Below are 26498 nucleotides of genomic sequence, written 5' to 3'. Positions count from 1 at the left end.
GTTGAGGATAAAAGGCTGTGCGTGATTATGTAGTGTACATAAAAATTACTTTTGCGGTTAAATTGCCATGTACCGAATAAAAAATACAAGTTAAATGGGTTTCCATCACAGTTTCAACTTTTTTGTCACAAAAAAGGTTGCGTTATAGTGAATGTGCCCACTCTGGTATTGGCACGTGTGCTCTAGTCAACAGCTCACAGATACAGTGTGGGTATAGCCAACGTGATGAGATTATTATGGACAAAAGAGCGAGATTATTTTTATTTGTCAAACGGCAGCCAAGCATCGATCATTATGTCACCAGAATAAGACCCTCAACATTTATTGGAAAGGAGCAGCAATCTTGTCAGGGCGTGTGTAGGTGTAGTGTAGGAAATCAAATGCAGGACGCCGACGGTAGGTTCCAAATGCTGTATTTCTGGCCCAACACAGGCAACAGGACAACTAAGCCCAACAGCTAAACTACGCACAAGGCGAAAAGGCAAATGCGCACAAACAGGTGCGACAAACGAAGTGGTGCACGAACAAGTGCAACTGTGCTCCAGCGCAGTGGAGAAAATATGCTCAACCGAGCAAAACACAACACTGACGAAAAACAATCATACACAACACATGACAAACACAACGAGAAACTTATAGGACACTAATTACGTAAAACAGAAACAGGTGTGACACAAACAGACAAAAGCAAACGAACATGAAACATCTATCGGTGGCAGCTAGAATTCCGGAGACGACGAGCGCCGAAGCCTGCCCGAACAAGGAGGAGAGGCAGCCTCGGCCGAAACCGTGACAGTACCCCCCCCTTGACGCGCGGCTCCAGACGCGCGCCGACTCCGGCCTCGGGACGGCCAGGGGGACGCGGCGCAGGGCGCGTCGGATGCCTCCGATGGAACTCCGTCAGGAGCGACGGGTCCAACACGTCTCTCCTCGGCACCCAGCACCGCTCCTCCGGACCGTACCCTCCCACTCCACTAGATACTGGAGACCCCCCATCCGACGTCTCGAATCCAAGATGGATCTCACGGAGTACGCCGGTGCCCCCTCGATGTCCAACGGGGCGGAGGAGTCTCCAAGATCTCATCTTCTTGGAGTGGGCCACTACCACCGGCCTGAGAAGGGACACATGGAACGAGGGGTTAATACACTTATACTCCACAGGAAGCTGTAATCTATAACAAACCTCGTTCAACCTCCTCAGGACTTTAAATGGCCCTACAAACCGCCGACCCAGTTTCCGACAGGGCAGGCGGAGGGGCAGGTTTCTGGTAGAGAGCCAGACTCGATCACCAGGTGCGTACACCGGTGCCTCACTGCGGTGGAGATCAGCGCTCGCCTTCTGACGTCGGAGGGCCCGCTGCAGGTGGACGTGTGCAGCGTTCCAAGTCTCCTCCGAGCGCCGCGCCCACTCATCCACCGCAGGAGCCTCGATCTGGCTCTGCTGCCAGGGTGCCAGAACCGGCTGGTAACCTAACACACATTGAAATGGGGTTAGGTTCGTGGAGGAATGGCGTAGGGGAATTCTGGGCCATCTCGGCCCAGGGAACGTACCTTGACCACTCCTCCGGCCGGTCCTGGCAGTATGTTCTGAGAAACCTACCCACATCCTGGTTTACGCGTTCCACCTGCCCATTGCTCTCCGGGTGATAGCCCGAGGTGAGGCTCACCGAGACCCCCAACCGCTCCATAAACGCTCTCCAGACCCTGGAGGTGAATTGGGGACCCCGATCAGCCACAATGTCCTCGGGCACCCCGTAGTGCCGGAACACATGGGTAAACAGTGCCTCGGCAGTTTGCAGGGCCGTAGGAAGACCCGGCATGGGGAGCAAACGACAGGCCTTAGAGAACCGGTCCACAACGACCAGGATGGTGGTATTCCCTTGGGAGAGGGGAAGGTCTGTTATAAAGTCCACTGAGAGGTGGGACCATGGCCGTTGTGGAACGGGCAGGGGTAGCAACTTACCCCTAGGTAAATGTCTAGGCGCCTTACACTGGGCGCACACCGAGCAGGAGGAAACATAAACCCTCACATCCCTAGCCAACGTGGGCCACCAGTACTTGGCACTAAGACAGTGCACTGTCCGGCCGATACCCGGATGTCCAGAGGAGGGTGACGTGTGAGCCCAATAGATCAATCGATCCCGAACCTCGAGCGGAACGTACTTCCGACCCTCCGGGCACTGTGATGGACTAGGGTCGGTGCGTAACGCCCGCTCGAGTTCAGCATCGACCTCCCACACTACCGGCGCCACCAGACACGACGCAGGCAGTATGGGAGTGGGCTCCACGGACCTCTCCTCCGCGTCATACCGCCGAGACAGCGCATCTGCCTTGCCATTCTGTGACCCAGGGATGTACGTGATCTTAAACGTAAACCTGGTCAAGAACATACTCCATCTTGCCTGGCGAGGGTTCAGCCTCCTCGCCGCCCGGATGTACTCCAGGTTACGGTGGTCCGTCAAAATGAGGAAAGGGTGTTGAGCCCCCTCAAGCCAGTGCCTCCACACCTTTAGAGCCTGTACCACGGCTAACAGCTCCCTGTCCCCTACGTCATAGTTCCGCTCCGCCGGACTGAGCTTCTTAGAGTAAAAAGCACAAGGGCGGAGTTTAGGTGGCGCGCCAGATCGTTGTGAAAGCACGGCTCCTAAACCGGCCTCCGACGCGTCCACCTCTACTTGGAACGGTAAAGAGGGATCCGGGTGCGCCAGCACCGGGGCCGAGGTAAACAGGTCCTTCAGCCTCCCAAACGCCCTGTCCACCTCGGCCGACCACTGCAGACGCACCGGACCCCCCTTCAACAGAGACGTGATGGGAGCTGCCACCTGTCCAAAACCCCGGATAAACCTCCTGTAGTAATTTGCAAACCCCAAAAACTGCTGCACCTCCTTCACAGTGGTTGGTGTTTGCCAATTACGCACGGCCGACACTCGATCTACCTCCATCCTCACCCCTGACGCAGACAACTGATAACCCAGAAAGGAGACCGACTCCTGGAAAAACAGACACTTCTCTGCCTTCACATACAGGTCGTGCTCCACCAGCCTCCGCAACACCTTGCGCACCAGGGCTACATGCTCGACACGGGTAGGTGAGTACACGAGAATGTCATCAATGTACACCACCACCCCCTGCTCCTGCATGTCCCTGAAGATCTCATCCACAAATGATTGGAAAACTGATGGAGCGTTCATCAACCCGTATGGCATGACCAGATACTCGTAATGGCCCGAGGTGGTACTAAAGGCTGTTTTCCATTCATCGTTCTCCCTGATGCGCACCAAGTTGTACGCGCTCCTGAGATCTAGTTTCGTGAAGAAACGCGCCCCATGCAACGACTCAGTCATGGTCGCAATCAGCGGGAGTGGATAACTATACTTCACCGTAATCTGATTGAGACCACGGTAATCGATGCATGGCGCAAACCACCATCCTTTTTTCTTCACGAAAAAGAAACTCGAGGACGCGGGGAAGTGGACGGCCGTATGTATCCTTGTCTCAGTGATTCGTCTATGTAAATCTCCATAGCTTTCTTCTCCTCCTGAGACAGAGGATACACATGGCTCCGTGGGAGCGCAGCTCCTGCCTGGAGGTTTATCGCACAATCCCCCTGCCTATGGGGTGGCAACCGCGTCGCCCTCGCCTTACTAAACGCAATAGCCAAATCCCCATACTCAGGTGGAATGTGCAATGCGGGCACCTGGTTTGGACTCTCCACCGAGGTAGCCCCTACGGAAACGCCCAAACATCTACCCACACACTGAGCAGACCACTCCATCAGAGCCCTCTCCTGCCACGAAATCACTGGGTTATGGGTACTCAACCAGGGCATGCCCAGCACCACCGGATACGCAGGAGAGTCAATCAGGAACAGCTGAATCATCTCCTGATGATCCCCCTGCGCACACATCCTAAGTGGCGCCGTGACCTCCTGATCAAGCCCGTACCCAACGGACGACTATCTAGGGCGTGAACGGGAAAAGGAACATCAACAGGAATGAGGGAATCCCTAACGCTAAACAAAACTTTTTATCAATAAAATTCCCAGCTGCGCCTGAATCTACCAGCGCCTTATGCTGGGCATGAGGTGCTACCTGTGGAAAACATACAGGCATACAAAAATGGGCAACAGAGAGCTCTGGGTGAGTGGGGCGCCTACTCACCTGGAAGGAATCCCCAGTGCGGGGCCCTGTCGTCATCTCCCCCTAGGAGGCCATCCCCAGCACCTAGCCGCGGTGTGTCCTCCCCGACCACAGTTGGTGCAGTGGATGGACCCCCGAGCCTGCCGACTCCTCCTCTCTCTAGCGCCAGCGCCCCCGAGCTCCATGGGACAAGGCTCGGAGGCACTGGAGGGTGGAATGGACGGACCCTCCGCAAGACGTCCGCGGGTAGCCAGCAGGGTATCCAGCCTGATGGACATATCCACCAGCTGGTCGAAAGTGAGGCTGGTGTCCCTGCACGCCAGCTCCCGACGGACGTCCTCACGTAGGCTGCATCGGTATAGATCGATGAGGGCCCGATCATTCCACCCTGCATCTGCCGCCAGAGTACGGAATTCGAGCGCGAATTCCTGGGCACTTCTCCTCCCCTGTCGGAGGAAGACCAGACGCTCCCCTCCGGGGGATGGTCAAACACCGCCCTGAAGCGGCGGGAGAACTCGGTGTACGTGATGGTCGTGGCGTCGATCTTCCTCCACTCCGCGTTGGCCCACTCCAACGCTTTCCGGCCAGGCAGGAGATCAGGGCGGACACGCTCTCATGCCCTGAAGGTGCCGGGTGCACGGTGGCCAGGTATAGCTCTACCTGGAGCAGGAATCCCTGACACCCAGCCGCTGTCCCGTCGTAAGCCCTCGGGAGAGATAGTCGGACTCCTCGAGGTTCCGGCGCTGGAATGGGCGGGCTGGCCGATGGTGCTGGCAGGGCGGGCGGTGGTGGAGGCGAACCCCAGCCTCGGAGTGTGGTAATCACCTCCTGCAGGGCGTTCCCCATCTGCAGGAGTTGATCTTGCTGGTCCCGAACCTGGGCTTCCAGTCTTGTCTGGGCTGCTTCGGCTCCTGCTGATTCCATGACTGGTGTATGATTCTGTCAGGGCGTGTGTAGGTGTAGTGTAGGAAATCAAATGCAGGACGCCGACGGTAGGTTCCAAATGCTGTATTTCTGGCCCAACACAGGCAACAGGACAACTAAGCCCAACAGCTAAACTACGCACAAGGCGAAAAGGCAAATGCGCACAAACAGGTGCGACAAACGAAGTGGTGCACGAACAAGTGCAACTGTGCTCCAGCGCAGTGGAGAAAATATGCTCAACCGAGCAAAACACAACACTGACGAAAAACAATCATACACAACACATGACAAACACAACGAGAAACTTATAGGACACTAATTACGTAAAACAGAAACAGGTGTGACACAAACAGACAAAAGCAAACGAACATGAAACATCTATCGGTGGCAGCTAGAATTCCGGAGACGACGAGCGCCGAAGCCTGCCCGAACAAGGAGGAGAGGCAGCCTCGGCCGAAACCGTGACAAATCTCATCACCTTGCACTTTCACCACCCTGTGAAGTTCATCATAATTTATTTAATCTGTAGCCTAATAAACTGCATGCTTTCCCGAGTCATAGTGGGAGGACCACACAACAGGTCATCGCGTGACTCCAAGTTTACTTCGATATGATGGTTATTATATTAATATCTGCGCATAAAAGCGTTTCCACTGACATTTCTCACATAATCAAATTTACAGACACAAAAAGATCCCACCTCGTCTAGCGTATTTTGTTTGGTCAACATTTGGAAAGTTTACCGACAAGTTTCCATCAGGACTATTGTATCCGACATGTTCTTTATTTGTGTAAAAAGGTTGGATGAAAACCTGGTTCCTAAGGCACTGCATCGCAGTGCTAACTGTGCCACTAGAGATCCTGGCTCGAATCCAGGCTCTGTCGCAGCCGGCCGCGACCGGGAGACTCATGGGCGGCACACAATTGGCCCAGCGTCGTCCAGGGTAGGGGAGGGAATGGCCGGCAGGGATGTAGCTCAGTTGATAGAGCATGGCGTTTGCAACGCCAGGGTTGTGGGTTCGATTCCCACGGGGGGCCAGTATAAAAAAATATATATGTATTCACAAACTGTAAGTCGCTCTGGATAAGAGCGTCTGCTAAATGATTAAAATGTAAATGTAAAAGTCGCTTTCATTATTAACCATGAAGTTGTATGAAAATACCAGGTTTTGACCACTAGATGCCACTGTTCCTGCCACACTTTCTTATCAATTTTGCTGGTCTCTTTTATATATTTTACATTTTAGTCATTGAGCAGACACTCTTTTCCAGAGCGACTTATAGGAGCAATTAGGGGTAAGTGCCTTGCTCAACGACAGATTATTTACCTAGTTGGCTCTGGGATTTGAACCAGCAACCTTTCAATTACTGGCCCAACGCTCTTAACCACTAAGCTACCTGCCACCCTAACCTGTATTTATCTAGGCAAGTCTCTTGTGTTTAATAAAGGTCCAACGTGGATGTTTTTTTTCTCAATATCAAATAATTAATTTCTGGGTAACAATTAAGTACCTTACTGTGATTGTTTTCATTTAAAATGGTCAAAAGAAACAAAAATAGCTTTTTAGCAAAGAGCAATTTATCAAGCAATCATTTTTCTAGGACTGTCTGGGAGTGGTCTGAGTGGGGAGGGGAAAACTGAAAATGTGCTGTTATTGGCAGAGAGGTCTGGAACTCTCTTTCGTATTGGTCTATTAACTAAGTTACCGCATGGTGATGTCCCCATGGAAGGTCAAAACTCAGTATTCAAAGTATTACTCCAACCTCATAGTGTGGAAATATATACAGTTGAAGTCGGACGTTTACATACACCTTAGCCAAATACATTTAAACTCAGTTTTTCAAAATTCCTGACATTTAATCCTAGTAAAAAATCCCTGTTTTATGTCAGTTAGGATCACCACTATTTTAAGAATGGGAAATGTCAGAATAATAGTAGAGAGAATGATTTATTTAAGCTTTTATGTCTTTCATCACATTCCCAGTGGGTCAGAAATTTACGTACACTCAATTAGTATTTGGTAGCATTGCCTTTAAATTGTTTAACTAGGGTCAAACGTTTCAAGTAGCCTTCCACAAGCTTCCCACAATAAGTCCCACAGAAATTTACATACACTCAATTAGTATTTGGTAGCATTGCCTTTAAATTGTTTAACTAGGGTCAAACGTTTCAAGTAGCCTTCCACAAGCTTCCCACAATAAGTTGGGTGAATGTTGGCCCATTCCTCCTGACAGAGCTGGTGTAACTGAATCAGGTTTGTAGGCGTCCTTGCTCGCACACGCTTTTTCAGTTCTGCCCACAAATTTTCTATAGGATTGAGGTCAGGGCTTTGTGATGGCCACTCCAATACCTTGACTTTGTTGTCCTTAAGCCATTTTGCCACAACATTGGAAGTATGCTTGGGGTCATTGTCCATTTGGAAGACCCATTTGCGACCAAGCTTTAACTTCCTGACTGATGTCTTGAGATGTTGCTTCAATATATATCCACATAATTTTCCTTCCTCATGATGCCCTCTCTGCACCAGTCCCTCCTGCAGCAAAGCACCCTCATAGCATGATGCTGCCACCCCCGTGCTTCACGGTTGGGATGGTGTTCTTCGGCTTGCAAGCAACCCCCTTTTTCCTCCAAACATAACGATGGTCATTATGGCCAAACAGTTCTATTTTTGTTTCATCAGACCAGAGGACATTTCTCCAAAAAGTACAATCTTTGTCCCCATGTGCAGTTGCAAACCGTAGTCTGGCTTATTTTGGGGGGGGTATTTTATCCCCTTTTTCACGGTATCCAATTGGTAGTAGTTACAGTCCCATCGCTGCAACCCCCATACGGACACGGGAGAGGCGAAGGTCGAGAGTCGTGCGTCCTCCAAAACACAACCTAACCGAGACGCACTGCTTCTTGACACAGTGCCTGCTTAACCCGGAAGCCAGCCGCACCAACGTGTCGGAGGAAACACCGTACACCTGGTGACTAAGTCAGCATGCACTGCGCCCGGCCCGCCACAGGGGTCGCTATAGCGCGATGGGACAAGGACATCCCTGCCGTCCAAACCCTCCCCTACCCTGGGCCAATTGTGCGCCGCCACATGGGTCTCCCGGTCGCGGCCGGCTAGGCTACGACAGAGCCTGGACTCGAACCAGGATTTCTAGAGGCACAGCTAGCACTGCAATGCAGTGCCTTAGACCACTGCGCCACTCGGGAGGCCAGTCTGGCTTTTTTATGGCAGTTTTGGAGCAGTGGCTTCTTCCTTGGTGAGAGGCCTTTCAGGTTATGTCGATATAGGACTCGTTTTACTGTGGATATAGATACTTTTGTACACGTTTCCTCCAGCATCTTCACAAGGTCCTTTGCTGTTGTTCTGGGATTGATTTGCACTTTTCGCACCAAAGTACGTTTACCTCTAGGAGACAGAACGCGTCTCCTTCCTGAACAAGACATTTGTGGAGTGGTTGAAAAACAAGTTTTAATGACTCCAACCTAAGTGTATGTAAACTTCCGACTTCAACTGTATAAAACACATGAAAATCAAGTTTTTGAGTGCACTGGGCCTTTAAATAGATCACACCATTTCCTTTGCAACTTTGGGTAGAAAACCAATAGATTTGTCCTCCATGAAAGCAATTCAGTTTGTCCTTCTCTTAGCAACCTAATGCTTCAACCCAACTCTCTTTGAATAGTCCAACAAGTGGCAGCTCTCTGACAGGGCTATGGTGCAATTCTCATATGAAGAGTTTTCCTACAAGTCCAAAACTTTGATGGAGAAATGGGCTAGGGACTAAAATGTTGTGAAAACCCTAATGAAACCCAATAAAATACCATTGCAAAACACTATACAGTGTGTGTTTGGGGCATTTACCATTGAAGACCATTAGAGACCATAACGTTTAAACCATTAGAACTGCTCTAGCCTAATGGTTTGCTTATTCGCCAGGAATGGTCGAACAGTAACTAATTTAGACCTTTTTTGAAGATAATAAACCACCCACAAGGGGCCCGTTTCCTGGACATAGATTTTGCGTAAAAGAAGGGCAAACTGAATATCTGCAGATATAATGACTGATAACATTTTATTTAATCTTCTTTTCAGGACAAGAACAATGCACACTGAGCATGTGTCTTTATGCATTATTGAACAAGAATGCTAGTTTATATGATAGTTTATAAATCCACACACTGTGTCACACCCAACTTTATCACCAGAGGCAGAGGTCTCTTATGCATTTTAAACTCAATTGTAAGCATCACGAAAGCCCATTGGAATGTGGAACATACACTCCTCATTGGTTTTAATAGCTACATGAACACCAAGGAAACAGAAACATTATTCACCCAACAAACTCTTATTCGGCTGATGTTTCATTAGCCTGGTCCCATATTTATTTGTGCTATCATGTCAACTCCTTGGCACATGTTTGACATGATAGCACAAACAGATCTGGGATCAGGCTAACGTTTCATTACCCTACAGCAACCTGAAAATGTAGCCTAACTTCAGGTCTCCCTTGTAAAGGAGGTCTTCTGAACTCAATGGGACTTCCTGGTAAGATAAAGGTGAAATAAATTAAAATAGTTATATTTTTCAACAGATCAAAGAAGTGGACAGGCGAGTTGACCATTGCTTCTTCTCAATGACCTGGCTGCTACTGGAGAACATCTAAACATGTGATAGATATTATAGCCCATTTTCTTTACATAGCCCTGCTGGCCTCAAACCTGACAGCATCTGAACTCTGGGAGAAACCACAGAGACCTATGAGCCCATTGCATCAATCATCTTCATGTTATCAAATAGGAGATCAATGACCTCAGGGCCAGATGTGCATGCAGCCAGGCAGAACTCAGGGCTCATGGCCTGCTGTGGTCGCCACTATTGACGATACTGTACGTCTGCAAATGAAGCAATTCTTTGAGATGGATGAGGACAGCATACATTAGCTAACGGTTAGCATTGGACCATTAAAGTATGTGTTTATTGCCAAAGTTATATGATGTAAAGAGTTCATCTGGATAATGACTTTGTCTACTATAATGATATTATGTAATATATTTGATGATTATTTTTTATTTTTTAGGAGGTAGATCAGCTTTAATATTGCAGATAGATTGTGGATTCCATCAATGTAATTGTCTGCATCATTTTCAATCCCCCATATATATATTTAGGTAAATATATACAGTACCAGTCAAAGGCTTGGACACACGTACTCATTCTATTTAAAAAAAAAACTATTTTCTACATTGTAGAATAATAGTGATGACATCAAAACTATGAAATAACACATATGGAATCATGTAGTAACCAAACAAGTGTTAAATAAATCAAAATATATTTTCCTTTATTATTTTCCCCTAACCCTACCACCCCTCCCCTAATTGGAATAAACTAATGGACAACAACACTTAGGCATCTACTTCCAGTTTATACATAACTATATATACATTTACATATACAGTTCTGAACCTTTCTATTCTCATAGCTTCTACAGATTGTAAATTAAATATATTTTTATGCTAAAAGTATTATTATATTATTGAGCGATTGACTTTTCAAATTCCCCAGCAGTGCTATTTGCAGAGTTAGCTCCAGGTAAATGTTGCAATTCTTCAGCCATTCCTGAACCTGCAACCAAAAACAAGCTACATACTGTATGGACAGTACCAAAACAAATTATCTAATGATTCTGTCTCTTCGCATCAAAATCTGCAGAGCTGGGATGGTTGTATCCCCCATATAACATTCTATTAGTTGCAAGAATTTTGTATAATAATTTAAATTGAAAAATTTGAATCCAGCGTCGTTTTTTGTATCAGTTCATAAACCATGTGCCATGGAATCGGTACATATGTGTGACATAACTCCACCGGTCCTATTTATGATATCATTTATAAAGATTATATAATTTTTTTTCTCTCTCCAAAAAAAAAGTAAAAAAAAAAAAATATGAGTATATTTGAGTTTAGCCATAATATTTGTTGTACTGTTTGTTCTGTCTTTTCTGGTGGATTAAACTGAAATTGGAACCAACTTTCTATGGCTTGTTTTAAAAATAGCAATATTTAGGAGCCGATTTTGTTTTCAAATAACCAAAAGTGAGAGGTTGTAATCTGAATAAAGGGAAAAGGTCCATTCTTGACACATTCTTACTAATCTGCTAGAGAACCAGTTTGGATTTAAGTATAACTTTTGTATGACTGAAGCCTTTAGTGAGAGGTCTAATGCTTTAATATTTAATCATTTCTGCCCTCCGAATTCACATTCATTATATAAACAGGCCCGTTTATTTTTGTCTGGCTTGCCGTTCCATATAAAATGGAATATGTTTTGCTTATATAATTTAAAAAACAAGTCGCTAGGTGTAGGCAAGGCCATTAACAAATAGGTAAACTGGGATATGACTAGAGAGTTATCAGGGTGATTTTTCCACAAATAGACAGGTATTTTCCTTTCCATAGTAGCAAGATCTTATCTATTTTTGCTAACTTTCTATAAAAATGTATTGTAGTGAGATTATTTATTTATTTCGGGAAATGAATACCGAGTATGTCCACTTCACCGTCAGACCATTTTATTGATAAACTACACAGTAATTTAAAAGTAGTATTATTTAGTGATCCAATACGTAATATACTGTAGTACACTTATCATAATTTGGTTGTAATCCAGAGGTTAGAAAAATGATTTAGATCCTCTATGAGTGTGATGAGTGTGATTAAAAGGAGTCAGGCGCAGGAGGGTAAATCACCGAATACAGAGTTTATTCCGTCGTACACAGTTGCGCTGGATAGTGACAACAAAATACAGGCACAGGGGAACAATCTACCCCGGCAATACAAGGTACGGGTAGCTCCAACAAAATACAGGCACAGGGGAAATAATCTACCCCGGCAATACAAGGTACGAGTAGCTCCACCAAGCTACACTCAACTCACATAAAACAATCACCCACAAGGACAAGGGGGCAGAGGGAACACTTATACACGGACTAATGAGGGAATATGAACCAGGTGTGTGTAATTGACAAGACAGACAAATGGAATGATGATATATGGAGCGGCAGTGGCTAGTAAGCCGGTGATGACGAACGCCGAAGCCTGCCCGAACAAGGAGGGGAAGCAGCCTCGGCGGAAGTCGTAACAATGAGGCTGTGGAGGGATCCAAATTGTGGATTTAAAAGAAAACATGAATCATCAGCATACAATGACACCTTTGTTTTTAAGCCCTGGAGTTCTATTCCCTTGCTGTTATTGTTGGATCTAATTTTAATAGCTAACATTTCGATGGCCATAATAAATAGATATGCCGATAGTGGACAACCTTGTTTTACCCCTCTTGACAGTTTAATACTTTCTGAGAAGAAGACATTATTTACTGTTTTACACCTACGGTTACTATACATAACTTTAACCCATTGTATAAGAGATTCTCCAAAATTGAAATATTCCAGGCATTTATATATAAATTCCAGTGATGCTTTATCATAAGCCTTTTCAAAGTCAGCTACGAATAGGCCTAGTTTTCCCAGATTTTTTATAGTGTTCTATTGTTTCCAGTACTTGTCTTATATTATCTCCAATGTATCATCCATGTAAAAAACCTGTCTGATTAAAAATTGTGATTTTACTGTAAAGACTTTTCTGAGACTTCCAACATACATCCCAATTCATTGTGAGGTGACATGATCTGATTCTAATTAATTACTGAACTACTGCTTCAAATCGATTAAATTGTTCTGTTATGACTGGCTAGCGTTTATAATCACTTTGATTTATGATCCTAGATCTGTTTGGTGATTGGGAAAACTCACCATTAGTCATGGAAGCTCGGATAAGGATCAATGTGCTGACTGGGTCTGGGAGAGACAGATTATTATCATAGAGAGACGTTACATGTTCCTCTGGAAATGACTAAAGATGAAAAACAGCAGCAATACCCATGCATGAGTCGTAGAGCAGGAAAGACCACACCTGCATGTCCTTTCTTTATAATAATCATTGGCTGCAAATATACACAGTGAATGTATTGACTAGTATGTATTTATTTACTTGTCTATTTATTGTCATCTACTCACAACTGCCATCAGATTGCATCCATTGATTCAGTTTAGAACATGAAACCTCCTGTCAGTTTTGACCCAGACTCAATGTCTAATGAAAATGTCCTGTATCCACCACACCTTGTTCACCAAGCCAACTACACTGCTGTCTTCACAGCTAACTGTGAATGCCTCCTGAACTCTATATAACAATATAAGATATTAGCATATTATTAGATAACATATTATACGATCTTATATTATCTCATATCAGAAAGCTCTTGAAGTTGTGGTCGGTATCTGAAGGTATCTCATGAACTTTGATACAGAGCACAACTTATTTGCATGTATAAGGTAAACGCTTACATTCCTCTCATGTGAGGTAAACTGCTTTGCTTAGACCTATCCCTGTGGCCACCTATCACCTGGGGCACATTTGTAAGGGAGACATTTTTAACTGCTGTTAGGCCTACTGCTGCTAGGTAGCTCTCTCTCTGCTCTCCCCCTCCCCTCTGTCTGTCCTTGATTGCAGGAGTGAAGTCTGGTGTGCGGGAGTCAGGGTTCCAGCTGCAGCTCATTCACCATAATCACCTCAGCCTTAAAGACCCGGTCAAACTTGCCACTCATCGTCAGATCATAGTCAAGACGACCATGTTAGTTTCGCTGTTGACTCAACCTGCTTGTTTTCGCCCTTTGTGTTTTTGGCCTGTTCTAGTTACTTTTCTCCTGTGCCACAGATTATTGGAACCTGACTCCTGCCTCCGCTTCACTCCTGCCACCACCATCCTGCTTTCCACTACCGGACCTCCCTTTTGGACTCACCACGGACACTAGGACATTACGGTACCACACCTGCTCTGAACCTGGATCTGTTACCCTCCCTGTAAACCTGGACTTGCTCTTCCCCTATTATTGGAAACCTGGACAAATTGAACTTTGTAAATAAACCTTCTCTGGCTCGGTGTAGTTGTCTGCATTTGGGTTCAAATCCAGTTAAATCATGACAGTATGATCTGACCAACATGAACCCAGCAGACAGTAGCTCGGATACCACCCCAGAGTGCACTCAAATTCGGACTGCCATAGCCAATCAGGGCATTTTACTTGGCCAACATGATACCCTGTTTAAGACTATATCCGAGAACAGTCAGGTGCTGCTTAATCAGGTTAAATTACTCATCAATCAAGTGTCTGCCCTTACTACCCAAGTTAATAATGCACCCCTCGTTCATGGCATACAAACTGCTCCTTCTCATGCTCCGCCTGTTTTTCCGGCTCCTCCAGCCCAGATCAGAGAGCCTTTTGTTCCTGTTCCAGAGCGCTATGACGGGAACATGGGAACCTGTGGTGATTTTTTGACTCAATGCTCATTGGTGTTTGAACAACAGCCCCTCACCTACGCCTCAGAAAGAGCCCGTATTGCATACCTTATCAACTCTACTAGCGGTTCCGCTCGTTCCTGGGGATCCGCGGTCTGGGAGAGTCAGTCGGACATTTGCGACGCTTATGTTGCCTTCACCACTGAGATGAGGAAGGTTTTCGACCACCCCGTACGGGGCAAGGAGGCTGCTAAACGTTTGTTTTCACTTCGGCAGGGGTCTCGCAGTGTGGCGGAGATGGCAGTGGAGTTTCGGACTTTAGCGGCAGTGAGTGGTTGGAATGACGAGGCATTACAAGGAGTGTTCATTAATGCTTTGGCTGAGACCTTGAAAGATGAATTGGTGTCATATGATGAATCGCCTACGCTGGATAATCTTATTTCACTCACCATCAGGTTGGATAATCGGATTCGGGAGCGCCGCCGGGAGAGGAGTGGTAGTTCCAAGCAACCTGTCTGTCGTCAACCAACTCCTCCCCGCCTCTTCCCTACGGAGAAGGCAGAGTCTTCCCGAGTCGATACTAGGAGCACTGAACCCGAAGCCATGAAGGTGGGTCGTGCACGGTTGTCCTCAGAGGAGCGTGCATGTCGTATTCAGGCTCGGGTCTGCCTGTATTGTGGAGAAGCTGGTCATTTCGTTCCTTCCTGCCCAGTTCGTCCGGGAAAAGGGCCGGCTCATCATTAATGGGAGAAGTTTTGGTGAGCCGAGCAGCGGATTCTTCCTCTTCTCCCCGCATTCTGCTCCAGGCATCCCTCCAGTGGCAGTCCCAGGATTTCCCTGTTAGTGCGCTGGTTGACTCTGGTGCCGATGAAAGCCTTTTGGATCGAGAGTTGGCTCAACAAATGGATTTAGAGACTGTACCTATGGACCGTCCGCTGCAGGCTAAGGGTCTAAATGGACAATTGTTGACCCGTATTACTCATCAGACTGTGCCTGTTTGTCTCAGAGTGTCGGGTAATCATCAGGAGAACATTCAGTTTCACATCATTGACTGCCCACAGACCCCCCTGGTCCTTGGTATCCCCTGGCTCATAAGACACAATCCACACATTGATTGGGTGACAGGTAGAATTGTTTCATGGAGCACATTTTGTCATGTGAATTGTTTGTGTTCTGCTCAGACCCCTGCCAGCACTGTGCCTCAACCTCCACTGGAGTCCATGGATCTCTCTGCTGTCCCTGACGTGTATCATGACCTGGCATCCGTTTTTTGCAAACACAGTGCTACTTCTCTTACTCCTCACCGGCCTTAGGACTGCGCCATTGACCTCCAGCCAGGAGCCCCTCTCCCCAACAGTCGCCTGTACAATCTCTCCCGCCCGGAGACGGAGGCTATGGAGAACTACATTCGGGACTCCTTGGCGGCAGGTATTATTCGTCCTTCCTCGTCACCTGTAGGAGCGGGATTCTTTTTTGTTGGAAAGAAGGATAAGACCCTCAGACCCTGTATTGATTTCTGTGGACTTAACAACATCACCATTAAGAACAAATATTCTCTGCCTTTAATTAATTCTGCTTTTCCCCTCCTTCATGGTGCAACTATCTTTACCAAACTGGATCTACGAAATGCGTATCACCTGGTGCGCATTCGTAAAGGTGATGAATGGAATACTGCCTTCAACACACCCTTGGGACATTTTGAGTATCTGGTTATGCCTTTTGGGTTGTCCAATGCCCCTGTTGTTTTTCAGGCACTAGTGAATGATGTCCTTCGGGACATGTTGAATCGGTTTGTTTTTGTCTATCTGGAGGATATCCTGATTTTCTCAGAGTCCTCCCAGGAACATGAACTGCATGTGCGCCAGGTGTTGCAAAGGTTGTTGGAGAACAAACTGTTTGTGAAGATGGAGAAATGTGAATTTCATGTGTCTGAGACCTCTTTTTTGGGTTACATAATAGCTCAGGGGGAGTTGCGGATGGACCCAGCTAAGATCTCTGCTGTCACGGACTGGCCAGCCCCCTCCACCCGCAAACAACTTCAACGATTCCTAGGGTTTGCGAACTTCTACAGGAGGTTCATCAAGGACTACAGCCGCATTGCGGCGCCACTCACCGCTCTCACCTCCATCTCACTACCGTTCGCTTGGAATGAAGGGGCCGAATCAGCATTCGAAGAACTGAAACATCGCTTCGCCTCGGCTCCCATTCTGATGCAGCCGGACCCCGACCGCCAGTTTGTCGTGGAGGTGGATGCATCCGACACTGGGGTAGGTGCGGTGTTGTCACAACGTTCTCCTGAAGATAACAAACTGCATCCCTGTGCTTTTCTTTCACGGAAACTTTCTCAGGCAGAGAGGAATTATGATGTTGGCAATCGTGAACTGCTCACCGTTAAGCTGGCTCTCGAGGAGTGGCGGCATTAGTTGGAGGGGGCGGAACAACCCTTCATCGTTTGGACGGATCATAAAAATCTGGCATACATCCAGTCAGCGAAGCAGCTCAATCCCCGTCAAGCCAGGTGGGCACAATTTTTTGGGAGATTCAATTTGTCTCTGTCTTACCGTCCTGGGTCACGCAACGTCAAGCCTGACGCCCTGTCTCGTGTTCATTCGGCTGTTGATACTGGTAGTAACCCTGAACCCATCTTGCCTCCTACCTGCAGTATTGCGGCCATCACATGTGACATCGAAGGGATTGTTAGACAGGCTCAACATCATCAAGCTGACCCTGGGAGGGGTCCTCCTAACCGGTTGTTTGTCCCTGAGTCTGTTCGCTCCATGGTACTTCAGTGGGCTCACTCGTCTCCCCTTACCTGTCACCCTGGAGTTACGCGGACCCTTGACTGTGTGCGACGGAAGTTCTGGTGGCCCAGGATGGAGGCGGACACTCGAGCCTTCATTGCTGCTTGTACGGTATGTGCACGAAGTAAGAACTCCACCCAGGCCAGCGCTGGTCATCTACGACCTCTGCCAATACCCAGCTGGCCCTGGTCGCACATTGCTATGGATTTTGTCACTGGACTTCCCCCCTCGTCTGGAAAGACTGTCATTCTTACTGTGATTGATCGTTTTTCTAAGTTCGCTCATTTTTTGGCCCTACCTAAACTGCCCACTGCCAGAGAGACGGCTGATATTTTGGTTGAACATGTGTTCCGCTCTCATGGTCTACCCACTGATATTGTCTCTGACAGGGGTCCCCAGTTTGTCTCCCAGGTATGGAAAGCTTTCTGTAAAGCTTTGGGCATCACATCCAGCCTGTCCTCTGGATATCACCCCCAGACCAACGGGCAAGCCGAGAGAGCGAACCAGGAGATGGAGACCGCTCTCCGCTGTGTCACAGGGTCTAACCCTGGGTCATGGAGCTCCATGCTCCCCTGGGTGGAATATGTTCATAACACCTTGACTAACGCTTCCTCTGGTTTGTCTCCCTTTCTGTGTGCTCTGGGTTATCAACCTCCCCTTTTCCCTTCTCAAGAGAGGGAACTGGCGGTACCCTCGGTGCAGTCCCACATGCGCCGCTGCTTCAAGGTCTGGAGGAAGGCCAGGGTAGCTCTGTCCCGAGCTTCGTCGTACATGCAGAGGCAAGCCAACCGTCACCGGTCCCAGGCTCCCGGTTACTCTCCTGGTCAAGAGGTATGGCTTAAGTCACGTGATCTTCCATTGAAAGTGGAGTCTAAGAAGATGGCGCCGCGTTTTATAGGACCGTTCAAGATACTGTCTATTGTTAACCCCTGTGCGGTTAAGCTACAGCTTCCTGGAACCCCTACAGGTTCATTCCACTTTTCATGTTTCCCAGATTAAGCCTGTGTCGGTTAGCCCTCTGTGCCCGCCCTCTCGTCCCCCTCCTCCGCCCAGGATCGTGGGTGGGGGTCCTGTCTACACTGTCCGGCGACTTCTGGATGTTCGCCGCCGGGGTCGTGGTTTCCAGTACCTGGTGGATTGGGAGGGTTATGGTCCTGAGGAACGTTCCTGGGTGCCCAGGAGCTTCATTGTGGATCCTGCTCTGGTCCGTGAATTTCATAGGTTACATCCCGATAGACCCTGTCGGCCGCCAGGTGGCGTCCGTAGAGGGGGGGGTACTGTTAGGCCTACTGCTGCTAGGTAGCTCTCTCTCTGCTCTCCCCCTCCCCTCTGTCTGTCCTTGATTGCAGGAGTGAAGTCTGGTGTGCGGGAGTCAGGGTTCCAGCTGCAGCTCATTCACCATAATCACCTCAGCCTTAAAGACCCGGCCAAACTTGCCACTCATCGTCAGATCATAGTCAAGACGACCATGTTAGTTTCGCTGTTGACTCAACCTGCTTGTTTTCACCCTTTGTGTTTTTGGCCTGTTCTAGTTACTTTTCTCCTGTGCCACAGATTATTGGAACCTGACTCCTGCCTCCGCTTCACTCCTGCCACCACCATCCTGCTTTTCACTACCGGACCTCCCTTTTGGACTCACCACGGACACTAGGACATTACGGTACCACACCTGCTCTGAACCTGGATCTGTTACCCTCCCTGTAAACCTGGACTTGCTCTTCCCCTATTATTGGAAACCTGGACAAATTGAACTTTGTAAATAAACCTGTTAAACCTTCTCTGGCTCGGTGTAGTTGTCTGCATTTGGGTTCAAATCCAGTTAAATCATGACAACTGCAGCACGGTAGCTCCCTCTCAACCCCTGTGTAAACTAATGATGCACAAATGACAAACCCTAATGTGGACCAAAACATTACCTTGAAGAACTTCTCATTCTTTCTATGTTGATAGCTCACTGTTGTGACATAAAAAGGTTGGAAATGAAAGCCAGCGTCGTTTTTGTATCAGTTCATAAACCATGTGCCATGGAATCGGTACATATGTGTGACATAACTCCACCGGTCCTATTTATGATATCATTTATAAAGATTATTTTTTTATTTTTTTCTCTCCAAAAAAAATGTATTTGAGTTTAACCATAATATTTGTTGTACTGTTTGTTCTGTCTTTTCTGGTGGATTAAATTGAAATTGGAACCAACTTTCTATGGCTTGTTTTAAAAATAGCAATATTTAGGAGCTGATTTCGTTTTCAAATAACCGAAAGTGAGAGGTTGTAATCTGAATAAAGTGAAAAGGTCCATTCTTGACACATTCTTACTAATCTGCTAGAGAACCAGTTTGGATTTAAGTTTAACTTTTGTATGACTGAAGCCTTTAGTGAGAGGTCTAATGCTTTAATATTTAATCATTTCTGCCCTCCGAATTCACATTCATTATATAAACAAGCCCGTTTATTTTTGTCTGGCTTGCCGTTCCATATAAAATGGAATATGTTTTGCTTATATAATTTTAAAAACAAGTCCTCGGTGTCGGCAAGGCCATAAGCAAATAGGTAAACTGGGATATGACTAAAGAGTTAATCAGGGTGTTTTCAACAACTAGATTAGGTATTTTCCTTTCCATGGTAGCAAGATCTTATCTATTTTTGCTAACTTTCTATAAAAATGTATTGTAGTGAGATTATTTTATTTCGGGAAATGAATACCGAGTATGTCCACTTCACCGTCAGACCATTTTATTGATAAACTACACAGTAATTTAAAAGTTGTATTATTTAGTGATCCAGTACGTAATATACTGTAGTACACTTATCATAATTTTGTTGTAATCCAGAGGTTAGAAAAATGATTTAGATCCTCTATGAGTGTGATGAGTGTGATTAGAAGGAGTCAGGCGCAGGAGGGTAAATCACAGAATACAGAGTTTATTCCATCGTACACAGTTGCGCTGGATAGTGACAACAAAATACAGGCACAGGGGAACAATCTACCCCGGCAATACAAGGTACGGGTAGCTCCAACAAAATACAGGCACAGGGGAAATAATCTACCCCGGCAATACAAGGTACGAGTAGCTCCACCAAGCTACACTCAACTCACATAAAACAATCACCCACAAGTAAAGGGGGCAGAGGGAACACTTATACACGGACTAATGAGGGAATATGAACCAGGTGTGTGTAATTGACAAGACAGACAAATGGAATGATGATATATGGAGCGGCAGTGGCTAGTAAGCCGGTGATGACGAACGCCGAAGCCTGCCCGAACAAGGAGGGGAAGCAGCCTCGGCGGAAGTCGTGACAATGAGGCTGTGGAGGGATCCAAATTGTGGATTTAAAAGAAAACATGAATCATCAGCATACAATGACACCTTTGTTTTTAAGCCCTGGAGTTCTATTCCCTTGCTGTTATTGTTGGATCTAATTTTAATAGCTAACATTTCGATGGCCATAATAAATAGATATGCCGATAGTGGACAACCTTGTTTTACCCCTCTTGACAGTTTAATACTTTCTGAGAAGACATTATTGCAAATATACACAGTGAATGTATTGACTAGTATGTATTTATTTACTACTGTCTATTTATTGTCATCTACTCACAACTGCCATCAGATTGCATCCATTGATTCAGTTTAGAACATGAAACCTCCTGTCAGTTTTGACCCAGACTTAATGTCTAATGAAAATGTCCTGTATCCACCACACCTTGTTCACCAAGCCAACTACACTACTGTCTTCACAGCTAACTGTGAATGCCTCCTGAACTCTATATAACAATATAAGATATTAGCATATTATTAGATAACATATTATACGATCTTATATTATCTCATATCAGAAAGCTCTTGAAGTTGTGGTCGGTATCTGAAGGTATCTCATGAACTTTGATACAGAGCACAACTTATTTGCATGTATAAGGTAAACGCTTACATTCCTCTCATGTGAGGTAAACTGCTTTGCTTAGACCTATCCCTGTGGCCACCTATCACCTGGGGCACATTTGTAAGGGAGACATTTTTTAATTGCAGCACGGTAGCTCCCTCTCAACCCCTGTGTAAACTAATGATGCACAAATGACAAACCCTAATGTTGACCAAAACATTACCTTGAAGAACTTCTCATTCTTTCTATGTTGATAGCTCACTGTTGTGACATAAAAAGGTTGGAAATGAAAGCCAGGAAACCACTTAAAATCTCAATATGATGTCTTCTGATTCTGCACGGTCTTGCTGAGCTAAATTGTCTATTTTCCTCTCAAGTGTAAAAACAAATGGACTCTGCAAACTGTGTAAGGTTAGGATTACTCTCTCTCTAGCCCTCCCCCTCTCTCTCTCCATCCCTCTCTCTCTCTCTCTCTCTCCATCCCTCTCTCTCTCTCTCTCTCTCTCTCCCTCTCTCTCTCTCTCTCTCTCTTTACCTCCTCTCTTGGAAAGTCCCCCTGTTTGGGAGCAATATAGTAGAGGCACGCCACTTGCAGCTGCATGACCACATGAGAGGGCTCACTGGAGGAATAAGGAGATAATGAGAACCTCTGTGCTGTCAGCCGCGGCCAGCTGCTCTAGCCAGATTAAAGACCTGCGTTTATTGCTCGTCTAACTGATGTGCTCGGCACTGCCGCTCCGCTCCACGCTGTGTGCCTCTCTCTGGCCTGTGTCACCATGCTGGCTGGACGGCTGGCCACTCACTAAAGGGCCAATCCCTGAAAGACCCTCAACCCATCCATGTCTCCTGCTGCACACCTTTCACCTTTCTCATAAGGCCGTCCTAATATGGACATCATATTTTTATTAACTACAGTGTATTATTACAGTTTTTCTCGATTGCTAAGACACATTTCTTGAAAGCTGCTCTCCTTTTCTCTTAACTGTGAACACAAAACCCAATTTTCAAGCTACATTCACAAAACCTCAGACTCTTCTTGCAAAACCAAACTTTCACCTCAAAACAGTTCAATCTGTGCTCAAAACTGAACTATGTTGTCAAATCGTGCCCCGAGTCAATCAAAATTAAAAACACTACTGAACAGTCACTAAACACTACGTAGAAAAATAGAAAACACAATGCTCAGGACATGAAGCTGGAGAAATACATGTTTATTGTTCACTGTAGGCTAAATGCATGTTGCAAAACAAAAAAAAACTGTGCATTTAGCACTTGTACAAAAAGACAAAACAGAAATCTTGTGCATTTACATGTAGCACTTGTAAAAACAAACAGAAATCTTATGCGTTTGCCACTTGTGTACAGTAAGCCCATGTAAATATAAAGTACAAAAATATACAAATAAGTGCATTACTCAGCCACAGCATCATGTCTCCGTACTGGGTCAGGCCACAGGACTTCATCCACATCACAGGCCACATTTTGTCTGGCCAGGCAACGGGGAAAAAAACCCTGGCATGCCGTATCCAGGCTTGGCATGCCTCCACACCTATGTCACCACAGGCAAGTCCCATGGCTTGCAGGAGATTTACCCTGGTGTAAGGTTGGCGTTCATATACCTTCCACCGCCATGAGGAGAAGAATTCCTCAATGGGGTTTAGGAAAGGGGAGTACGGTGGAAGGCAAAGATTGATAAAACCTTGGTTCATATTGTACCACTCTCTAACCTGGAGGGCTCTGTGAAAACTCACATTGTCCCAAACAACAACATAGATGGGATGCTCATCCTGCTGCCCTAACAAAGCATCTCGCATGTGATTGAGGAAAATGAGGAGCTGGTGAGTGTTGTAGGGCCCCAGGTTGGCATGATGGTGGACAACCCCATGATTGCTGATGGCAGCACATAATGTGACATTGCCACCACGCTGCCCAGGAATACCAACAATGGCCCGATGGCCAATCACATTACGGCCTCTCCTTCTCCTTTTGGTGAGATTAAACCCAGCTTCATCCATGTAGATGTATTGATGGGGTCTTTCCATTGCATCCAGTTGAAAAACCCTCTGTAGAAATAGATATAGTTTTGTAAGTGATACGGAAAAAGTGATTTAGGCCACTACAGTAAATCACTACTTAGAGTAATCAACATTGAATGGGTCTGGATATATGCCAACCTGTACATACTGGAATCTTTGCTCTTTGACTCTGTCTGAGTTGCGATCAAAGGGCACTCTGTATAGCTGTTTCATGAGCAGTCTGTTGTGCTTGAGGACACGATCAACAGTAGAGAGGCTGACACTGTTGATACCCTCAAAATTTAAATGGTCCTCAATGATCTTCTGCTGAATTTCGCTCAGTTTAATGGCATTGTTCTCACGGACCATATCAACAATTAGGGTCTCTTGGTGTGGGGAGAACATACCTGTCCTCCCACCCCCATGTGGCAGTCTTTCAATTCTACAAAAGAGAACATGGAGTTACAAAAATATACATGGAATACTAGGCCTACAAACAGTTAGACCAACCCTCCATTACAATACTACAGTACATTGGTACAGTGATGTACTGAAACATATATTTACTTACAGTATACTGTGGTACAGTATATAGTATGTCATACAGTAATTGCTGTCAACATTTACATACTGTACTATAATGTCAAAAAAAGGTAATTACCTGTTCTCTTCTCTAAATCTTCAGATTATGGTGGACACAGTGAATCTACTGATGTTTGGTTGTACCCTTTGTCCAGCCTCCCTCATGCTCATACCATGGACAAGAACATGGTCAATCACAGTAGCTCTGATTTCATCAGATATTACTGTTCTTTGTCTTCGCTGACCACCTCGACCACCTCGACCTCCTCTCACACAAACTCTTCCTCTCAGATTTCTATCCATTGTAGGGCCTCACAAACAAGTGCTCTCTGAACTGGCTTACTGTATATGTTCACTCACATCATTAGCCACAAGTGTGATCAATTTTGAGTTGTTGTGTTCAAGTGGTGACACCTGTGCTCTAATTGTGTTTGACTTTTGTCACCTGTGCTCACCATTATGCAGCACGGGTGCATCACAATGAAAATGTGTTGGCAAGTTATGTCTAAACAGGTGAAAAGTGCTTATGGTTTTGCCAAAAGAGTGATTGATTCAATCAGTGGGTTGAGGCAACTGAGCATTTGGTTCAGACAATAGGGTTTAGTGTTTTAGCAATTGAGAAAAACTGTAATGCATGGTGCATCTACTGTATGCCGTTTGGGCCCTGCATGGTTGAAAGCTGTAGCTATCTGTTTAAGAGATCCACTGTAGTTATTTTGCATGAATATACAGTATTTCACCTAATATCACGTTACACAGTAGCAGCAGGACAATGAGGATCTCCAACAGTCAAAGGGAAGTGGGAAGAGCACACCACCAGTGCAGACCTTTCTTGTGGGATTCCTAAGGTTTCCTTAGACTATTTGACAATGCATTACTGCTGATTAAAATAATCAAAGGCTCGGCTGTGTACGGCTTCACAACACATTTCACAGAGGGCTCTTTTGAGTCGGCACTGGGCTCATGCTTTCCCTTGTTTTGGTTTTATGGCTGTCTCATACATGCAGCACGTCATTATTGTCTCTTTCTTACTGAACTTCGAAAGACTGTACAGTGAGTGACTCACTTGTCTTTATTTGAAACCACCAACCTGGCAACAATGCCAGAGAAAAGAGAAAAGGAGAGAAGGAGGGAGGGATTCCTGCTTGGAGAAGATTGGACAATTAGCTATCTCTGGCATTTGCTCTGTAATAGTTTCCATTATCACACACAATCCCTTCTTCACTAAAGTGCCTAGAGAAGCTGTCACTTCTATGTGAAGTGCCAACAATCAAACATTCAGCCGGGGTGAATGAGAGTAAAGGGGCTTTTGTTGATACAAATACAGCAATGCTATTACATTTCAGAGCTGACTTTGACTCCATAGCACACTGACTCGAATGTCAATTGAAGCTAAGCTAAGCTAAGCTAAGTTAAGCGTATTCCATCAGTCAGATGACACAGAAGCCTCCCAGGTACTCAGTTGTGGTTTACACATCGAGATGAAGAATATACCTATAACACTGGCTGTTTGGAGCGGCTCAAGCTACCCACCCATTTACGGCCTCTTGTGTTTAATTTATCTGTAAGAGAACACCCTGATGTCGTAACCCTAATAAAAGCTGCCTGTTCCAGATGTCACCCCTGTGTTGTTTAAAAAAGGCACGTGTCACTATCTTGGCAGATCACGCAAGAAAAATGACACATCAGAGAAAATCCTTGGTACCCCCTCCTCCCACCACCGCCCCTACCTCTCCAAAAGATACAGCATCAAGGATTTCAAAAGTTGGTGGGTTAAAATGGAATGCCGCTAATAAAACATGTACATAGTAGGATGCTGATGTCACATGTCCAAAGTTATGTCATCTAATTCAGGCGTTGTGTTTGGTGATGTCTGACACACACATCAGCAGGCAGGTTTCAACATTAGGGAACAGTGAAGCCTTGACACTCCCCTTCAGACATGTTCCAATCTGTCTCTCCCAAGTTATTTCTAGTGCTGCTTAAGATTACTATTCTGACATATCAAATAATACGAGAGAGGGAGGGGTTGTGGTAGATGACACCCTAGCACTGACACATTTTAATTTGACTTCACGGGGCACCTGTGAGACGTCGAGGGTGAAAGTGGAGTACATTCCTGTCCAAGCCTTCCCTGGTTACAGCTAATGTATACAGCTGATTAAACTTGTTCACAGTATACTTGTATAGTGTACCACAAGCAGTACTTAGACATATTTCCCGGGCAAGATCTGCAGGGTGGAAGGAGGGAAAAATGTCTGGAATGATCTCTGTACTCAGTTCTACAGGTCTGTGCAGAGCATGTTGAACTTTTGTTTAAGGTAGCAGAAATAGCCTGGGGCTTTGTCTTTTTCTGAACTAAGAGCTGTTATTTATTACCCTGTATCTAGCCTTATATAGCCCAGTGTCATGTCCCTTTAGCAATGGTTTATTGATAATAAATACCATTTGATATTTTTTAAGAGGTCAATAAATGGTATAGAACAACATTGCACATACATTGTCTTGGAAACTTTGTTAAAACTTCTGTGTTCTGCTTGGACCGTATATTATGTCATCACCCACCATCCTCATTGTTAGACATACTGCAGCTCAGCGGTATAAATGATGCATCCCGACCTAATGGTCAGCCAATGCGTGGCAATGGCATACCTGATGATTTGTTGTTCTTGAATTCAAATTCTTTACGGTAAAGTCCATTTTGAAGTCCTTTTTGAAGTGTGACCACAGTAGAGGAATAGAGTGGTCTAAAGCAGGTTTTGGCACCAAAATGGGTCCATTACATTGGTCCCA

The sequence above is a fragment of the Coregonus clupeaformis genome, chromosome 23 (genome assembly GCF_020615455.1).
Source record: "Coregonus clupeaformis isolate EN_2021a chromosome 23, ASM2061545v1, whole genome shotgun sequence".
In the NCBI taxonomy this organism is placed as follows: domain Eukaryota; kingdom Metazoa; phylum Chordata; class Actinopteri; order Salmoniformes; family Salmonidae; genus Coregonus; species Coregonus clupeaformis.
The sequence above is the reverse complement of the archived record's forward strand: the minus strand, read 5'-3'. Positions refer to the sequence as shown.